Below are 19,618 nucleotides of genomic sequence, written 5' to 3'. Positions count from 1 at the left end.
TCCTTTCTCTCTCTAAACCAGTTCCTACTACATGATTTTTAAAAATTGTAATCCCATAGAATTTCATGTTTAAAAACAGCCTTGGTATCAAACTTAATTAAACATTTTAAAAGTGAGTTTAGCCCCAAGGAAAAGCTCCGTGGAGGATCACACATGATTTCCCTTTACAGAAACCATGTTGCCGCCTCCACCCCGGTGTTCAGATAGCCAGCGTTTATTAAAGATTCTTCTAGCTTGCCTACCAGAGTACCAGACACTCGTCAGTTTATAGTTCCCAGGGCCCGTTTTACCTGTGGAGCCGCACCGGCAAACCTCACAGCGATCACCTAGAATAACAGGCTCCAGGTTTTGATTAGAGGGACAATCATTTTTCCCTTTGACTTCTTTCAGAAGTCATGTGGTCAGGGTGTTGCATGAAGGCAGTTCTGATTCCAAGGGTGTCAAGAAGGCTTTCTGACCCAAACATCTCTCCCATCTGTTGGACTAATATCTGAAATTCCTTTAACAGGAAACATACTTTTATTCTACAATTAGAAATAGGCCTTAAAATGGAACCTCTCCTCCTTACCCTAACTCTGCCATGGATGTACGGTTCCACAGAGCTTTTCTTGACAGCAGATTTTGAAAGGGTTAGAGTGTGAGCACCCTGAGCATTCAGAGAAGCAGTAATGGGAAAGGGGCACAAACAAGAAAACAATCTTTGCCACCTAAATAGTTTTGCAGAGGGTCAGCCCTAGTAACTGTATCACTTAGTCCCAGTCATTATGTTTTTGACTATTTCTAGTTTGTTGCTTAGAACCAGAATGTCTTGTTCATTTACCATTATGACATCTGGCTCATCTGCCTACCTCAAAAGACAGACTAGACGGAAATAGCTCACTTGTGTAAAAAGGTCATTCAGTTCATCTGCAATCTCTTTTTCATCCTTTTTGTTCTATGAGCCCACTGGTTTCCTGGCTCACTTCTTACCTGTGATAAATAAAGGACCTCTTATTGCTGGTTCACTTACAAGATGCTCTAATTTTCGTTTGCCATTAATTTGCTCCTGAACTACATCTCCCTGTGGGATTCAGGAGCCCTTTTTCTTTCCCTTCCTTCCTTCTTTTCTTCCTTTTTTCCTTATGTCTTTTTCCTCTGCTGTAGCCTTTTTTCACTTTGCCAGCTAGGCAGGAACTTAATGGTTTCATCTTAAGGTTGAATATACTCTCTTTATTTTAAAAAAATGTCTTAGGGTTTCCTTTTTAATAGACTGGAAATGGAATCTTTACCTGAAGGTTTTCAGCACTAAAAGCTCCATTTTATGAAAAAGACAATTTCACAGTGAGAGCTCCCTAGGTCATTCCATGCTAATTTAGAAGGGCAAGGGTCACAATTCCCAAAAGCTTCCCATAATTTATATACAGGCAAAGTTTGATGGGAGAGGAAAGCTGTTTTGCCAAAAGGACCGTTTGCTAATTCCCAGGCTCTGTCATCTGAAAGAGAAAATACTGCTCTGCCTTTGTTTAACCTGTTTGCTCTCTAATTGTATTTGAATGCAATATGAGATAATCTTAATAATGTTTAAGCTACTACCCAGAAGGCTGTGTTGATGACTTTGGGAACATTTATAGTTAAGGAGTCTAGGAGAAAAGGACAAATAACCAGTACTTCTTGCTGTTGGTTCAAGAGGAGTACCTCTCTGAACCCTTAAATCTTGCAGGATGACCAAACTACTTGCCCACTGTGAGCTGTCATGACATATGCATAACTTGAAGAAGAATTTCAGAGTTGTGTCCAAACTTCTTAGTTTGTATCCTACCTATAATTTTACAGCCCTAACAGCCAGAAAGCATTCTTTACTAAATGTCCAGTTATTGGGATATATCTCATAGGAAAGCTATATATATGGTACTTATGGTATGTATGGATACAAAGCATACTAAAGTTGACATAATATTTGGGGGAAAAAACCTCACATTTCGTTAAGAATATTCAGCTATTCAACTTTGTAAAATAATTAAGTGCAGACACTGCATAAATATTTCACCAAAAGGAAAACACATTGTTAAACAGGCTTCTCAATGAATAGGACTTATGAAAGGCCCTGTTAAGCAGGGCTTCTCAATCAATAGTAGTCTTTATATCCACATATGCAAAACTTTGCTAGTAAGAGCTATCAGTCCAACCAAAGAAATAATCTTATTCTAGTGAACTAGGGTTCACAGTAGTAGTTATTAAAATAAGAATCTTCCTGTATTTGGCCTGTTTACCTTGAGTCCTATGGCTTATATTCTGTAACTCAAAATTAAAAGAAACCTTTTTTTGCCATCAAAGACCATTGACCTAAAGAAAACTTCAGGGACTCCGGAAGTTAAAAGAACAACAACAACAAAAATAATATTTTTGCCTCCTTTCTTTTATGAGAGAAATATTATACTTTTCTATTTTAAATAATTTTTATAGCCCTTCAACTGTTTTTTTCAAATGATTCTACTGTGCTTGGGATAACCAGGATAGCCTACTCAGAAAGAACTTGTTCTCTAGGACAACAGCAAGCTCATTAAAGGAATAGCTCATTTAAACCCAAGCTTTTATTCCTGTGGGGAATTCCTTCTTCCATCTATACTGAGCTCTGCTGCTATTCAATGAGGAAGAGAAAAAAACCATATAGTGTCTCTGTGGTTTATATTTATTGTGTGAGAATTTTCCTTAGAGCCTGACATGGCCCCTGAAATACAAGTCAGTAGTGTTTTAAGCACAGGATTCATTCCTTATGGGTCTGGGGCCAAAATTCACCTCTCTGAAGCCACTCTGACCTTCCTACAAAAGAATCAAGTGCCTCAAGTCACCTTATAGGATTTTTAAACATTAATTAACAAGAATAAAGGGGGAGCAAAATACAACAACATAGGGGATTTGTTTATATTTTAGTATAATGCCACTATTTTATTCATTCATTCGACAAATATTTATTGAGTGTCTGCTTCATGCCCGCCCTGTACGTAGGTACTGGTGGTGGTAAACAAAACAGATGAGGCTCCCACACCCTGGAGCTTAGCTCCTAGGGAGGACTTGCCTGTGCCAGGAATTGTACTAATCATTTATTTGATTTTTTCCATTTGATACTTATAGCAATATACAATCTATAATACCTGCAAAGGTAGGTATTCTTATTCCCATCTTATAAATGAGAAAACTGGAGCTTAGAAAGGTTGATTTGTTTAAGGTCACACAGCTAGCATTAACCATCGGCTACATTGTCCCCAAAGTATCACATGGAAGTATGAAATGTTTTCACAAGGAAAAAATACCACCCCCCAAAACTTCTTGGAAATTTTTATCTCCGGGGATTGCAGAAAAGTCCTAAAAAAAGAAAACCATTTAAGATTATGCAAATGAACCACAAGACCTGTAGTATACACAATCCATTGTGCTTATGTTTGTGAAAGTACAACTTAGATTTTTGCCAATTAAAAAAAAGCTCTTAATCCTAAGGATTTAATTTGTAATTTTATGCATCAAAAACAAGAATAAATATTGTGAGATTTTACTTATTAGGTTTTAAATTTCTGATTAAAGTTTGGAAACATGGAGATTCTGTAAATCTGCTTTTTCCTTTATTTTCAACGGAGAAAATCCTGACTTCCTTCTTTAGAAAGTGAATAGTGTCACATGTCATTATATAGAGGTCTCCTCACACAATTCTTTTCATGTGTTTTTTGGGGGACTAGTATTGCTGAAGACTTTTAACATTATGCATTTTTGCAACTGTAGGCATAATTTATATCATCTCTTGGTCCTAGCAGGCCATATCTACATATAGGGTAGAGATTCTCCATCCATGCTATAATTTGTTCATCCAATACCAATGGAATAAAATGAGAACCAAGGGACATCACTAAAGGATATTTAAGTGAAATGTTTTCTTTCCCTATTGAATTTTAATGTTATATTTAAAGAAGAGATGTTTTAATGATGATAGGTTTTTCTTTCATTATAATGATGTCATCTTGAATTTATCTTCCACTTGGGACTCCAGATTCCTTATCATTCAGTTTTAGAAGCAGGTAGATAGATCCTCAGTGAAAGAGAACCCAACGATTATAGCCTAATCATTTGAGCTTGGTGATGTGGCAAATCCTATAAGAACACATAATCATACATAAATATTTTAAGCAATACAAATTTTTTCAAAATTCTCTTTCATCTGATGAGAAGGGAAGAACTCTTTAGAAATTTGCATTTGAGAACAAAAAATTATATAGCCTTACTTCCATCTTCATCCCCATTTTCATTACACTCTGAGAGCTGGTGAAAATTCTTTACAAAATTACCTCTCTTTGGGGCTTCCCTGGTGGTGCAGTGGTTGGGAGTCCGCCTGCTGAGGCGGGGGACACGGGTTCGTGCCCCGGTCCAGGAACATCCCACATGCCGCAGAGCGGCTGGGCCCGTGGGCCATGGCCGCTGGGCCTGCGCGTCCGGAGCCTGTGCTCCGCAACGGGAGAGGCCACAACGGTGAGAGGCCCGCGTACCGCAAAAAAAAAAAAAAAATTACCTCTCTTCAGTCGGGTCACACCTATACCACCTTGATCATTACTAGGTCACTATGGCCCAGTGATAAAGGTCATGGAAGCTGCTACTTCCTTGTATGAGCCTGGAACGTCGAACTCAGCCCTCCATAAGTAAGATATTTGTAGTCAATGCTTTTGTTCTGTTTGATAAACTTCTATTCTGCCTCTGTGTGGTATGGCAGATGCAAATTGCCTGTTGTTTCTGGAAAATGGATGACTCAGACACTAATTAAATTCACTGTTAACATTAGGCACAGGTGGAAATGAGACCAAAGCGGGCCATTCATTTAATGTTCCTAATTTGATGTGTCTTTTAAAATATAATATTAAATTCAAAAGACATTAAGTGCCTAAGAGTATAGGATAATTTGGAGGGGGGGAGGCTACTGTGCTTAATTAACTGTGTTGTCCTGAACCCTCCATCAGTGAGCCTGCCTTGTTCCCCGTACTTGGTTAGGGTGGCAGTGGAGAACTGGTTTTTTTTCCCTCACCTGATCCTTTGAGCTTTATATCCAGGTGGTTAGAAAGACAGTTTTGGTTTTTTTTTAACATCTTTATGGGGTATAATTGCTTTACAATGGTGTGTTAGTTTCTGCTTTATAACAAAGTGAATCAGCTATACGTATATCCCCATATCTCTTCCCTCTTGCATCTCCCTCCCTCCCATCCTCCCTATCCTACCCCTCTAGGTGGTCACAAAGCACCGAGCTGATCTCCTTGTGCTATGTGGCTGAGAAGGACAGTTCTTATATCCTTCTTCCTCGCTCGACCAGTGGCTTTCATGACAAGTTCCTAAACTCCTGCACCAAGTAGCCCTGACACCATGACAGCCCCTACCCCTAAGCAGTCTTCCTAGGCGATTTATTTTTTTTTCATGTAAGTCCAGGAGGACCATCTCCTGGAATTCGGTGGGTTTGTTCTGTCACTATGATGTGTACCTTCTCTGCTCTCTTCTTAGTGCTGAATGATCCCTGCCCCCTGGAGAAAGTGACCTGATTCTTCTTCCACAGCAGTAATAGGTTCTGAGGCTAGAACATGCTCTGAAACTACCCAGAGGCAGGAAGACCTGACTCATAAATGGAAAACTTGAGAATTACACCCTCTAACGTAGGGCTGCCCTGAAAAGAATCCTAAATTTGAATATGTCTGTGCTTGGTGGGACATTCTAACATCAAAATTCATATTACTCCTCTTAGCTTCTCTCCACCATGTACCCCCTCCCCCTTCCTAATTCTCTCCCCTCTCGTATTCTTTCATCACTGCTCTGTCCCCTCGCTCTAGCCTAAAAAACCTGCCCTTTACGCTCCACTCTCACAGGTTACAGCTCTGAATGACTGCCTGACACTGTCATTCACCCGGCAGCAGCCAGCACTGATGAGCTGCCTGCTTTGTTGTATCCTGTTGACATAGGCTGTACAGAGATTTAGTTAAATCTGATGTCCCCCACCTGACAAAAAGGCCCAATGCTAAGTTTGGCCGGGCTTTGCTCTCCATGTGCTGTTACCCACTGAACCATCAGGAAAGAGCCATACCCATTGGTACTTAAAGCAGGACCAAAGAAAAGACACCTCAAAGAAAGCCATATCAAATAATCAGCTAACAAGTTAAAAAGCGAAAGGGTATGTGCATTTGCCTAGAGACCGTGCAAGTGCTGCTGAGGAGTGAGCTGGATGCAAAGGGGTTTGTATGTGCTCGCCCTGGGCAGGAGAATCCTGCAGAGGAAGGTGAGGGATGCTGGGGTTGGGGCAGGGTGGTAGGGGGACCACCTTAAATATATTAGGGATGAAAGTAGAAAAACATCTATCCTATTTAATTATAGGCAAGCCTCACTAACTCAGCCTAATAAGAGGAAAGCCAGTCTGAATTATGGAATATTTTTAAATACATTTTTATTATTTTCAAGCACTGGACACGCTAGTAATTCAAACTAGACTAACAGCATCGTACAGTACCTCAGGGAAAGGGCTTTAAGAATCATTTGTAATTAGCATATCAATTATTTGTATACAAGTGGATGTGCAAAAAGTGCATAAAAAGTTTATTCTCTTAAGTAGGACAAACATTCCCCAGCACAGTCCTGTTTACACTATTAATTTGCTTAGCCAGCCCTTTTTGTGCCAAGATAGATGTATGTAAGACATGCTTATTTCCTCAGGGAAGAATGAATCGCTTCCCTATGTTTAGTCCAGTAACTAAGAAGCAGAGCGCCACTTGATTGGTTTGGGATTTCCAGGATATGGAGTTTTGAATTTGCATACAGACTAGAGAGATTTCATATGGAGAAGATCTGGCAGCCGTTGCCAGAGACCCAATTTCCCCATCTGGATTTCATTGGAGTGATCTGGATTTCATCAAGCAACAGGACACTGATCCTAAATGATCCACCAGACACTCTAACATAGGCATGTTTAAAATACATCCTGCCCCAGAAAAATAACTGCTAAAATATGATGAGTTGGAGTTAGTCTATGTGCAGTACTTAAAAGTAATAAAAATGCATTTATTTTTAAGTCCCACAAAAACCATGCAATATCAAGTTAATGATGAAAATCAATCCCCAAACTCTTTTCTTGCACACCTCATTGTGTGACGGCATGGCAGAGATTTCCAATCATCTGGGAAAGGATATTATATTTTGATGAGCTGCACCAGGTGCTAACTATATGGCAGGATTTCGACTTTGAATCTTAGGGAGGCCTCCTGGGTAAAGAAGGGTGAGGGAAGGGCTAGGGTCATGTTTATTGTTAGCAAATCATTATTGTCTACCTAAGTTCAAAAATCAGAGCAAGTGAATTGAAAAAGAAGAAGTATCAGGTATATAGGGAGTGTAGAAAATATGATTAGGAAATGAGAAACAGAGATATAGGCCTATATTTCTACCCGTATGTATTAAAACTGTGCTCTAGGTAAACTGTGAATTCTTCAAGGCTTAGAGAGTAAAAACTAAGTGCGGAGAGCGTAAGCACAAGCAGTAAATATACACACAAATGTTGTAACTACAGTTTGGAATGACTCCAACTCTCTCCTTTCCCCCAAGGGCATCACTATCCAGGGTCTGCAAAGGCCAAATAGCTGTTTGGCTTCCAATCTGATTTTTTGCTAAGAAATCAGAGAAGTCGGTTTCAATTTTAATAATATATTCTCCCAACCTCTATCTAACAGAAAGGCACTTGTGTTTCTGCCCCTTCTTAAAGTGAATTTTGTGTTTGGTGAAAGGTAATAGATTGGCAGCACTGGAAAAGGAATTACTGTATTCCCAGAACAGGTATAACCAGGCAGTGACACTCTGAAATTTCTCTCTGCCTTTGGGGAACATTAGAGTACCATTCAGGAAGTCACTGCTATGGTGTGCTGTGCTGAACTCAACAATATCCTAGTGGGCTGAAGGAATTAACATAGCACTCGAAGGGCCTGACTTAAGGCCATTCATTTATTCATTCAACATTAGGGAGTGCTTACCATGTGCTTGGTGCTGGGAGAAGACTTTTGCAAATGTTATATCATTTAATCCTCATAATAACCCTGTGAGGGAGAGAATATTCTTGTTTTACAGAGACGGTTCAGAGAAGTGATTTGTCCAAGTTGCTATTGCAAGCACTGGATCCAACTTTGTCTGACCCCCAAGTCCAGTGTTCTCCCTGAACTCCATGCTGTGGAGGCTGCAAAGGGGGTGGATGAGACATGCCCAAATAATGTGATGCATAGCAAAATGTAATCTGGGCTTGTGTGAGGGGTGCTGGTGGTTATAGAGCAGTAAAATGACCTACCTCAGGTCAAATAAAGAGTCATTAGTATAGCTAGACTTAGGATTCATATTCTTTAAGCCCTCTTCCATTTTGGGGTTTTTTGGTTTGGTTTTGGTTTGGTTGGTTTGTTTCGGTTTAGCTCTCCAAACCAGCCTGCCTCTCCACCTACCCCACCCCCTGCGCAGATAATATATATTCTGCTTCCTAGGGCCTTGGGCCTTTCAGAATGCGGAGAGCCAAAGAGCACTGGGGTTTAGTGAAAAGAGCACTAGATTTGAATTAGAATTAGTGTTCTAATTCTAGCTCCGACATTCACTCTAGGCCTACCGCCCTTTAATTCTAGATGACTCACTTTCCCCTGTGTGAATGAGAATGGTGTACTTCAAAGAGGTAAAGAGATAAGTAATAATAAACTAAAAATAGTGCACAGCCCTTTTTGTTGCCAAGGTGACATAATTGATGAGTGGAATTACTTACTACAAAGCATGTTAGAAAGGGATGCCAATTAGAATCTGTGTTTCTGTATAATGGACTCAGCAATGAGAGAAAAGATGCCCCTGTAAAATATTAAGAAACTACATCTTAAAAAATAAAACAGCAAAAGCAATCTGAGGATTGTTTGGGAAGGTTGGGGGTTTAGAGGTTTGAGGTTGGTTTGTTTGTTTTTCTTTTATAGCTTTGGGTGTTTTGTTTTGTTTTATCCTAAAGATGTTAATGGAATCAGTACACCTTGTCTGATGCTAAAAGCAGAAAGAGAGACTTATAGGAAATTAAATGTCTTCTGGATATGTCCAAGAGGCACCCATGGCCCCAAACAAAATGACACATCATCCTCACCTCAGGGAGCCCCCCCACCCCAGTTCCCTGCATCCCTGAACCATTTGTAATAGATATTCAGGAATCCCCGAGGCATTTACCATATGCTGCATCCCCCGCAGGTTGAGTTTTTGCAGAATGAGTCAGCAGTACCTGAGTTGAGATATGACTGAGGGAATTTAGAGAAGACAATACCTGTGAAAAGTTGACAAGCTCCCATTTGAGACTGATTAGCCATCTTTGAGTCCTTAACGCAATCCCCCCTCTGAATCCCATACAGTGCAATAGGTTTAAAATGTTTATCATAGAAAGGGTTTTGCTGTTGGCAATAAATTTTCTCACGTTGACTTTGGAAGCTCACAGTGTTAGTAGCAAATATTTCTCTCTTCTCTCCATTTCCTGCCCTTCTTGGTTTTTCAACTTTGAATTCCTCATTTCTTTAATCTATGTTGAGGAAGTCTCTAGAGGGTGCTGAGGGTGCTTGTTGGAAAATACAAAGATGATAAGGCTGGTCAAGGCTGATTTGCAAGCGAGCAGTTAGGAGACAAACCTTCTAGGAGTATGCACCAATCAGTGGTCTAGCTATAGAGGGGCAAGTCTGGGTTACCAAATCTATCACCAACATTGATTAAGAATAATTGTCACACCATCTTTCTGGCATTCCATTTCCCTGAGAGGAATCTTTTAGAACTTTATGTATTTAAAAACAAACAAAACAAAACCAGGTTCCACCACTGGTATTAGAGGTAAAGTGGCACCAGTGAATGATCCCAAGGGTACACCATAGAAGCTGTGGTCTACCCTGATGGAATAAAAGAAAAGGGGATAATGCTACAATTTGGTTCTTGGGCTTTTCCTTTTATCTAAAAGCATCATTAACGTCATCACCCCTGGCTTTTATCAACCTCCGGCACCAATCACCTTCCCCAAATCAATGCCTGTAGAAACAGCTGCCACAGCCTCTCATCCTCATTTGCATAGCCTTGTCTGAAGAGCAGACTGCTCAATACTGAGGGATCCGGTTTCTCATCAAGAAAATTGCTATTTCAAATGAATATCTTATGTGTTTATAGGGAAGTTACTAATGTAGTATAATGAGATGCCTGTCCTCCCCCTCCTTTCTGGGTAAGCGATTTTATACTTTCCCAAAACCTAAAATTAATGATTGCAGTGTAGCAGATAGTACTGTTACAGTGGTTAGGGAAGCTTTCCCAAAAGCAATCTGGAATGATATTTCATTCATTTATTCATTTAATAACTATTTATTGAATGCCTCCTATGTATAAAGTATTAAGCCTACCCTCAAGGGAGCTGGTGGAAATTTTTAAATTATAGATACACAGAGAGATATATATTCACATTCATACACAGTCTAATAAAATGAAACATGGAAAGTTATAAGAACCATAAGAGATAAAATGCAGTGGGCACTCAAACGGAGAAGATACTTCAGAAAAGGGCTTAATTGAGGAGGTAACATTTGATCTGGCTTCTAAAGGGTAGCTAATTATTATATCTTTACAAAGTGTGTAAATGTGTATGTGTTTATGAAATCTGGGTCAAGTTTAAATGTGTGAGATTGCAGGGGAAGATGCTCTATGCAGAGGGTACAGCAAGATCAAAGTCAGAAAGGCTGAGCTCTGTACAGAGAATAGCAATGGTTTAGTTTGTCTGGACTGTCAAGTGCATGAGAAGAACAATTTGCAAAGATTGGAAAAGTGGGTGGGAATCACCTCACGCGGGACCTGGAATTCTTGGCAATGAAAATTTGTACCATGTTCTGCAAGCATTTGGGGAACTGCCGAAGGTTTTAGAATGAGGGTATAGTATAATTAGAGCTAAGGTTAACACTCGAAAAATAATAATGCAGTGCCTGCTACTGCTGTTATACAAAATAATGTGTGAAGTGGCTGGAACAAGCACCTGATGCACGGTAAATCATGGAAGCAGGTATATTGTGGTGATTTAGAACATGGACTGGTGCCAGGAGGCCTGGGTTCAAAAGCCAGCTTGCCACTTAATAGCTGTGTGATCTTGTACAGATTTCTTAACCTCTCTATGCTGCTGTTTCCCCATTATAGAATAGGATTAATGATAACACCTATTTTATAAATTGTTATGAGTCACATGAGCTAATACATATAAAGTGCATAGAACAGTGCTCAGTTTTTAATAAAGTACTCGATACATGTTAGCTGATATTATTATCATTTTTTATTCATGAAGGAGATGGAATTTGAGTGAGCCTTTAAAAAATAGATATGATGTAGACATGTAGAAAGGTGACTTTCAGGCACAAGGAAGTGCATGACAAAAAGGAAGTGCAAGGTGAGTGGGTTGAACCATGGACAGTTCAGTTTGCCTACAGAATAACGTAGGTTAAGGAGTTATTAGAAAATAAGATTCAAAAGGTAGGCTGGAATCATATAATGAAGGACTTTGAATCATAAACTAAGAATTTTAAGCATCATCTAAAGACAATGGAGAGATATTGAACGTTTTTGAGTAAGGAAGTGACTTGATCAAAAACCTTCCCTAAGGAAAATTAATCTGATGGCGGTGTGTGGGGGGGGGGGGTGTTGGATTAGAGAGGTAAGAGACTTGAGGCAGAGAAATTAATTAGGAAGCTATTGGTGTAATCCACAAGGAGGTCATAAGTGCTAGATTAGAGTACTGCCATGAGAGCATGAGAGTGGAAAGGACAGAATAGGAGAGGGATTGGTGCAAGTCTGGTAACTGAAGAGGAGCAGGGAAAGGGAGGAATCACAAAGGGCCTCAGAGTTTTGAACACAGATTACTGAAAGGATGGGGTATTGTTAGAGACAAAGAATTGAAGAAGAGGTAAGATGATAGGTTCGGCACGGTCAAAATGGAGCTTTAAATCACAGATGACTGTAGAAATTGACAAGCTGATCCTAAAATTTATACAGAAATTCAATCCGGAATAACCAAAAAAAATCTTGAAAAGGAAGAACAAGGTTGGAGCACTTCCCAGCTTTAAAACTTACTACAAAGCTACTGTAATCAAGACAGTGTGGTGCTGGCAATGAGGCTAGACATATAGAGCAATGGAATAAAGTTCAGAGTCCAGAAATGTGTACAGTCAATTCATTTTACTCAAAGAGTGCCAAGACAATTCAATGGGGAAAGAATAGTCTTTTCAACAAATGGTGCTGGGACGACTGGATCTCATGCAAAAAAAAGTGGTTTTGGACCCATACCTCATACCATATACAAAAGTTAAGTCCATATAGCCTAAACGGTCTAAATGTAAGAGCTTAAACTATAAAACACTTAAAAGAAAACATAGATGTAAATGTTCATGACCTTGAATTAGATATTGCTCTCTTAGACATGACACCAAAAGCACAAGCAGCAGAATAAATATAGATAAATTGGACTGCATCAAAATTTAAAACTTTTGTGCTTCAAATGACACTATCAAGAAAGTGAAAGACAACCCATAGAATGGGAGAAAATTTTTGCAAGTCATGTATCTGATAAGGGACTTGTATTTATAATATATCAACACTTACAAATCAATATTAAAAAGAAAAATGGCTCATTTTAAAAATGGGCATAGACCTTGCTCTAAAGAAGATATACAAATGGCCAAAAAGCACATGAAAAGATACTCAACATCATTAATCATCAGTGAAATGCAAATCAAAACCACAATGAGATACCACTTTATACCCACTAGGATGGATATCATAATTTTAAAAAAAACAGAAAATAGTAAGGGTTGGTGAAGATGTGGAAGAATTGGAACTCTCATCTGTTACACATTGCTGGGGGGAATGTAAAATGGTGCAGCCCCTGTGGAAAACGGTCAGGCAGTTCCCTCAAAAGGTTAAACACAGGGCTTCCCTGGTGGCACAGTGGTTGAGAGTCCGCCTGCCAATGCAGGGGACACGGGTTCGTGCCCCGGTCTGGGAAGATCCCACATGCCATGAGCGGCTAGGCCCGTGAGCCATGGCCGCTGAGCCTGCGCGTCCGGAGCCTGTGCTCCGCAACGGGAGAGGCCACAACAGTGAGAGGCCTGCGTACCGCAAAAAAAAAAAAAAAAAAAAAGGTTAAACAGAGAGTTACCATATGACCCAGCAATTCTACTCCTAGGTATATTAGAAAAATGAAAACATGTCCACAGCAGCATTTCTCATATTAGCCAAAAAGTATAGAAATAACCCAAATGTCTATCAACAGATGAATGGAGAATAAAGAAAATGTGGTATATACAAACAATGGAGTATTATTTGGCCATAAAAAGGAATGAGGTAGTAATACATGGATGAACCTTGAAAACATTATGCTAAATGAAATGAAAGAAGCCAGTCACAAAAGACCACATATTATATAATTCCATTTATATGAAAGGTCAAAATTAGACAAATCCATAGAGACAGAAAGTAGGTTAGTGGTTGCCAGGGGCTGGAGGTCGAAGAGTGGTGGGAATAGGTAGTAACTGCTATTGGGTACAGTGTTTCTTTGGGGGATGATGAAAATGTTCTAGGGAATTCCCTGGTTGTCCAGTGGTTAGGACTCCGTGCTCTCACTGCCGAGGACCCAGGTTCAATCCCTGGTTGGGGAACTAAGATCCCACAAACCACGTGATGCAGTAAAAAAAAAATGTTCTAAAATTCATTGTGGTGACGGTTGCACAACTCTGTGAGTATACTAAAAGCTGTTGAGTTGTACACTTTAAATGGGGGATTGTATGGTATGTGAATATTGATAAAGTTGTTTTTTAAAAAAATATTTTAAAAAAAGATTTTTTAATGGAGCCGTAGCCATTGATGATGACCAGATGCAGATTTTTGAGTAGTATCCACCATCAATTGCTTCTGAGAAATTGATAAAGATAACAGAAAAAGCTTTTGGATATCATGACACAGAGCTCTCTCTCCCTTCAAGAAAGCAGTTTCAGGAGAGCAGTGAGATCAAAAACTGGATTACAAGAAGTATGTAGAGGTGGCCAATAAGTAGACAAATTTGGCAGTGTTGAAAAGGGGATGAAGAGATGGACAACTTGTAACCTAAAGGAACTGAATCAGTAGGAAGACAGAGACTAAAGATGTAAGAAAGAGCTCATTGCTGATACATGGCCCTTAGAGCAACAGGAAAGAGAATGTAGTGCCCAGCTGGTGAAATTAGCCTCAAGGAAGAGAAGGAATATGAGGGAAGACATTTTCAGGTAAAGAAAAGAGGTAAAAGAAGGCATTTATTAGACATAGCTTCAACCAGCTCACTCAAGCATGAGGCAGAAAAAGTTTGATCTTGAAAGATACACCTCAAACTGTTTCTCATCGTTGACTGAGCTGATTGAAACTATGTGTAATGAATCAGGAGTTACCTCTAGAGAGGGAGTAGAGATGGAGAAAAGGAGTTTTCTTTCCCTTTTATTTGATAGACTTTTATGTTTGATTTTTTAGCATGAAGAATGTATTCATTATATTTGTATTTTTAAAAAATCAGACTAGATGCTGCAAGAAATGTAGTTGTTTACCAATTGGAGGTGAAGCAAAGGAACTGCCAAATTACACTGTGTACAAAATACCCTACCTTTTTCAAAGCTTCTAATTACCCTTTTCTCTACCCATCTGAAGCCCTCTTCATCAGAACTCCCTGAGGACTCATTTTCCCTTCCTGGTTATCATTAAAACAACTCTCCCAGAAACACCTGCCTTCCTTTATCCTTTCCTCCCTCCCAGTACCACATATTCATGACTGTCATATGTATATGCTTTTCTTGTGTGTCAGTGTGTATTGCCCTATCAATACTACCATAGGAATATCTCCCAAATCCATCTCTTCCTCCCGACCCTTGCTGCCACTGGCCTGGATGGTTGCAAAAACCCTCTTGATGGGCTTCCCTGGTGGTGCAGTGGTTGAGAGTCTGCCTGCCAATGCAGGGGACACGGGTTTGTGCCCCTGTCCGGGAAGATCCCACATGCCATGAGCGGCTAGGCCCGTGAGCCATGGCCGCTGAGCCTGCGCGTCTGGAGCCTGTGCGCCGCAAAGGGAGAGGCCACAACAGTGAGAGGCCCGTGTACCGCAAAAAAAAAAAGAAAAAAAAAACCTCTTGATAACCTTCACTGTATCCTACGCTGTAATCAGAGGATCTTTTCAAAATGTAAATTTAATCATGCCTTGTGCATGTGGTGCACACGCACGTGCACACACGCACGTGCACACACATTTGAGACATTTCATACCCTTTAATGAATTCTTTTCTATTGAAGTATAGCTGATTTACAATGTTGTGTTAGTTTCTGATGTACAGCAAAGTGATTTATATATTCTTTTTCATATTCTTTTCCATTGTGGTTTATTACAGTATATTGAATATAGTTCCCTGTGCTATACAGTAGGACCTTGCTATTTATCTGTTTTATATATAGTAGTTTGTATCTGCTAATCCCAAACTCCTAATTTATCCTTCCCCAACTCCCTTTCCCTTTTGGTAATTGTAAGTTTTCTATGTCTGTGAGTCTATTACTGTTTCGTAAATAAATTCATTTGTGTCATATTTTAGACTCCACATATAACTGATATTATATGATATTTGCCTTTCTCTGTCTGACTTACTTCACTTAGTATGATAATCTCTAGGTCCATCCATGTTCCTGCAAATGGCATGATTTCATTCTTTCTTATGGCTGAGTAGTATTCCAGTTATATATATATATACATATATATATATATATACACATACACACACACACACATACATATATACATACATACATACCATGTCTTCTTTACCATTCATCTGTCAGTGGACATTAAGGTTGTTTCCGTGTCTTGGCTGTGAACACTGGGAATGCATGTATCTTTTCAAATTAGAGTTTTCTCTGTATATATGCCCAGGAGTGGGATTGCTAGGTCGTATGGTAGCCCTATTTTTAGTTTTTTAAGGAACGTCCATAGTGTTCTCCACAGTGGCTGTACCAGTTTACATTCCCACCAACAGTGTAGGAGGGTTCCCTTTCTTCCACACCCTCTCCAGCATTTGTTATATGTAGACTTTTTAATGATGGCCATTCTGACCAGTGTGAGGCAGTTTTGATTTGCATTTCTCTAGTAATTAGTGATGTTGAGCATGTTTTCATGTGCCTCTTGGCCATCTGTATGTCTTCTTTGGAGAAATGTCTGTTTAGGTCTTCTGCCCATTTTTTGATTGAGTTGTTTGGCTTTTTTGATATTAAACTATATGAGCTGTTTGTATATTTTGGAAATTAAGCCCTTGTCAGTCCATCATTTGCAAATATTTTCTCCCATTCCATAGGTTGTCTTTTCGTTTTGTTTATGGTTTCCTTTGCTGTGTAAAAGCTTATTAAGTTTGATTCCGTCCCATTTGTTTATTTTTGCTTTTATTTCTATTGCCTTGGGAGACTGACCTAAGGAAAACATTGGTATGATTTAGAGACATTTCATAGCCTTTAAGTAAAAGTCCAAACTGCCTGGCCTATCTGGCCCTTTGTGCTCTAACCCACGTTTACTTCACCAGCCTCACTCCCACCACTCCCTGCTCCAAGCTTTCATGCTCTGGTGTGTGCAGTTCCTTCTGTAAACCTAGTCCCTTACCCATAACCCCCACAACCCTCCCTGCTTCCATTTTCCATACCTTCACCCCCATGTGCCTGTAAGCTTCTCCTAATTTTTTATTTTTATTTTTTTTGTGGTACGCGGGTCTCTCACTTTTGTGGCCTCTCCCGTTGCGGAGCAGAGGCTCTGAACACGCAGGCTCAGAGGCCATGGCTCACGGGCCTAGCGGCTCCGTGGCATGTGGGATCTTCCCGGACCGGGGCACGAACCCGTGTCCCCTGCATCGGCAGGTGGACTCTCAACCACTGCGCCACCAGGGAAGCCCTTTTTTTTTTTTTTTACTTTTTATTTCAAGATAATCATGCATTCACAGAAAGTTGTAATGAAATGTACGGGGAAGTCTCTTCTTCCTACAGCCTCCTCCAATGTTGCCATCTTGTACAATTATAGTATAACATCAAAATCAAGAAGTTGACATTGGTACAATCTATAGAGCTTATTCAGTCTTCACCAGTTAATACATGCAGTCTGTGTGTGTGTGTGTGTGTGTGTGTGTGTGTGTGTGTGTGTGTGCATAGCTTTGCATAACCACAACCACCAGCACAGTCAAGGTACAGAACTGTACCATCACCACAAGGCTCTCTCATGCTACCCTTTTATAGCCACATTCATCCCTAACCCCTGGCAACTGCTAATCTCTTCTCCATCTCTCTAATTGTTTCACCAATGGTATATAAGTGGAATCATGCAGTACAGATTTTGAGATTGGCCTTATTCACCCAGCATCATTCTCTTGAGATCCATCCAAGTTTTTTGCATGTATCAAGAGTTATTTCTTTTTATTGATTAGCAGTATTCCAATGGTATGGGTGTACTGCAATTTGTTTAACCATTCACTTGTTGAAGTACATCTGAGTTGTTTCCAGTTTGGGTTGTTAAAATAAAGCTACTATGAACATTCATGTACAAGTTCCTATATGAAAATAAGTCTTAACTTCTCTGGAATAAATGTCCAAGAGTGCAATTTTTAGATTGTATGCCAAGTCCATTTTTAGTTTTGACAGGAACTGCCAAATTATTTTCCAGAGTGTCTATACCATTCTATATTCCCACCCAAAAGGTCTGTGTGATCGAGTTTCTCCACATCCTCACCAGCAATTGATATTTTCACTGTTTTTCATTTTAGCCACTTTGATAGGTGGCTCACTGTACTTCTCATCTTTTAAAACCTGACAAGAGTTACTCTACTTCCTCCTCTGTGCCATCACTGATATTTCATTTATCATTGTGTTTTAATTATTTATCGATATAGTCCGAGTCTTCCCCTCTGTTCTGAGCTACGTGAAGATAAGAGCTGTGCCATATTCGTCATTTTTTTTCCCTGCAGCATCTGATACAGTTACATACTGGACACACAGAGGGCACTCAGTAAATGTGTGCAAAGTAAGGGAAAGAATGAAAATGGAAAAAACGTTAGTCTTGCTTGCCTCCCCCTCCTCCTCGTTAAGCTGTAAACCTTTTTAAAACAGAAATCACACCTTCCTCTGTGTCTCCCAGCAGCAGTTAATAGGGTGCTCTGTACATGTAGCTGCTCAATAAATGTTGGCTAACTATTCAGGTGGCTTATCTTCCCTCTGCACCCAGGAGATAAGCACATGAAAGAGAGAATAGGCCTGAGTATTCCTGTATTAAAGATCATATGTCATAAGTTTTATAATATCTTATAATCTCCACAATCACTGAATATTTGTCTGTGTAGATGAGAAATCAAAACAAAACGGTCTTTTGAGTCAAAGAATGCCTCTGCAACTGAGCACTTTTCAATAGTTTCAATACCCTGGTTACATATGAATTTTGGAGGACAGCATTTCATATCCCTGCATTCCTTTTGCAGTTTCAGAAGGATCTGGAATTTTTCTATTTTTGCTGAACTGGTATAATTTGACATGTTGATTATGAAGGGGTCATTAACCCCAAACATTTTTTATCACTTTTTGACTCTGCATTTTCTCAACTCTGAAGTATGTTAATTTGCACTTGTTTATATGTCTCTGTAAGAGTTACTCAAGCCCTAGAGGACTGGTATATGTTTTGTCTGGGAGCTAGATTGTAAGCCCCTTGAGAGCAGGGACCTTATAACTCCTAGGAATGCATCCTGGACATTGTCAACATTCAATTAATGATAATACTAGAAACTTGCCTAAGGTCATCTGTCACAATAACAACTTCCTTTTCATCTCTAAGGCTTCTAACTGTCAGGAAAAGCTCTTAGGTTGATTTGATAACATTGAATGATTCTACCCAAAATTATGCTCATTATTGCCCACTACAATTTGTTCTTTAGAGTGCTTTCAGATTTATAATTTTGGATCAGTTATTATGGTTCCCTTCCCTATAATACCCTGGTTACATCCAAGTTTGGGAAGGCTGCATTTCATAACCCAGAAGTCTTTTAGCCTAATACAAAGTAAGCTGATAACATCTATGCTTTCAAAGCGTTTAATTCTCTTCACCAACCCTCATTGATAACTAGGTGGTGAACTCCAAGTATGTTGACAATCTTAACTTATCAGATATAATCCTTAATTCAGTGTATTGTCCTATTTTCACAGATTATAAAATGGAGTAAATGTATACTAAACCAGTCCTATGGCTGTTGAAGTTAAATTGATATGAATATTTAAAGGAAGTCTGAGTTCTAAAACAGAAAAGCAAATTTGGTCCTTGGTGAGGATGGAGGTAGGGGGAAATTTTTTTGTAAGTCAGGTTTTCTGAGCTACAATTTACATGCAGTCTGATTTACCCCTTTTTAGATAGAAAGTTTGATGAGTCTGACAAGTTGGATTTTTTTCCCTTCACTATTTGCTGATTCAACTATACCTCCCACTACCCTCCACAACCACCCTTAGACCAAACTGCCCTATCTTTTCCTGACATTTTGTCTCCTTTTTCTTTTCC

At 39.5% G+C, this 19,618-nt stretch overlaps 1 protein-coding gene and 1 long non-coding RNA gene across 3 annotated transcripts in view; one reads left to right on the top strand and one right to left on the bottom strand.

Annotated features, from left to right (window-relative positions):
- Positions 1-19,618, top strand: part of HDAC8 (histone deacetylase 8) — a 244,890-nt gene that overhangs the window by 87,150 nt on the left and 138,122 nt on the right. The window lies entirely within an intron of this gene.
- LOC307180951 overlaps positions 1-19,618 on the bottom strand; it is a 142,285-nt gene that overhangs the window by 39,125 nt on the left and 83,542 nt on the right. The window lies entirely within an intron of this gene.

Source organism: Stenella coeruleoalba (genome assembly GCF_951394435.1).
Source record: "Stenella coeruleoalba genome assembly, chromosome: X".
Classification (NCBI taxonomy): domain Eukaryota; kingdom Metazoa; phylum Chordata; class Mammalia; order Artiodactyla; family Delphinidae; genus Stenella; species Stenella coeruleoalba.
The sequence above is the reverse complement of the archived record's forward strand: the minus strand, read 5'-3'. Positions and strand labels throughout refer to the sequence as shown.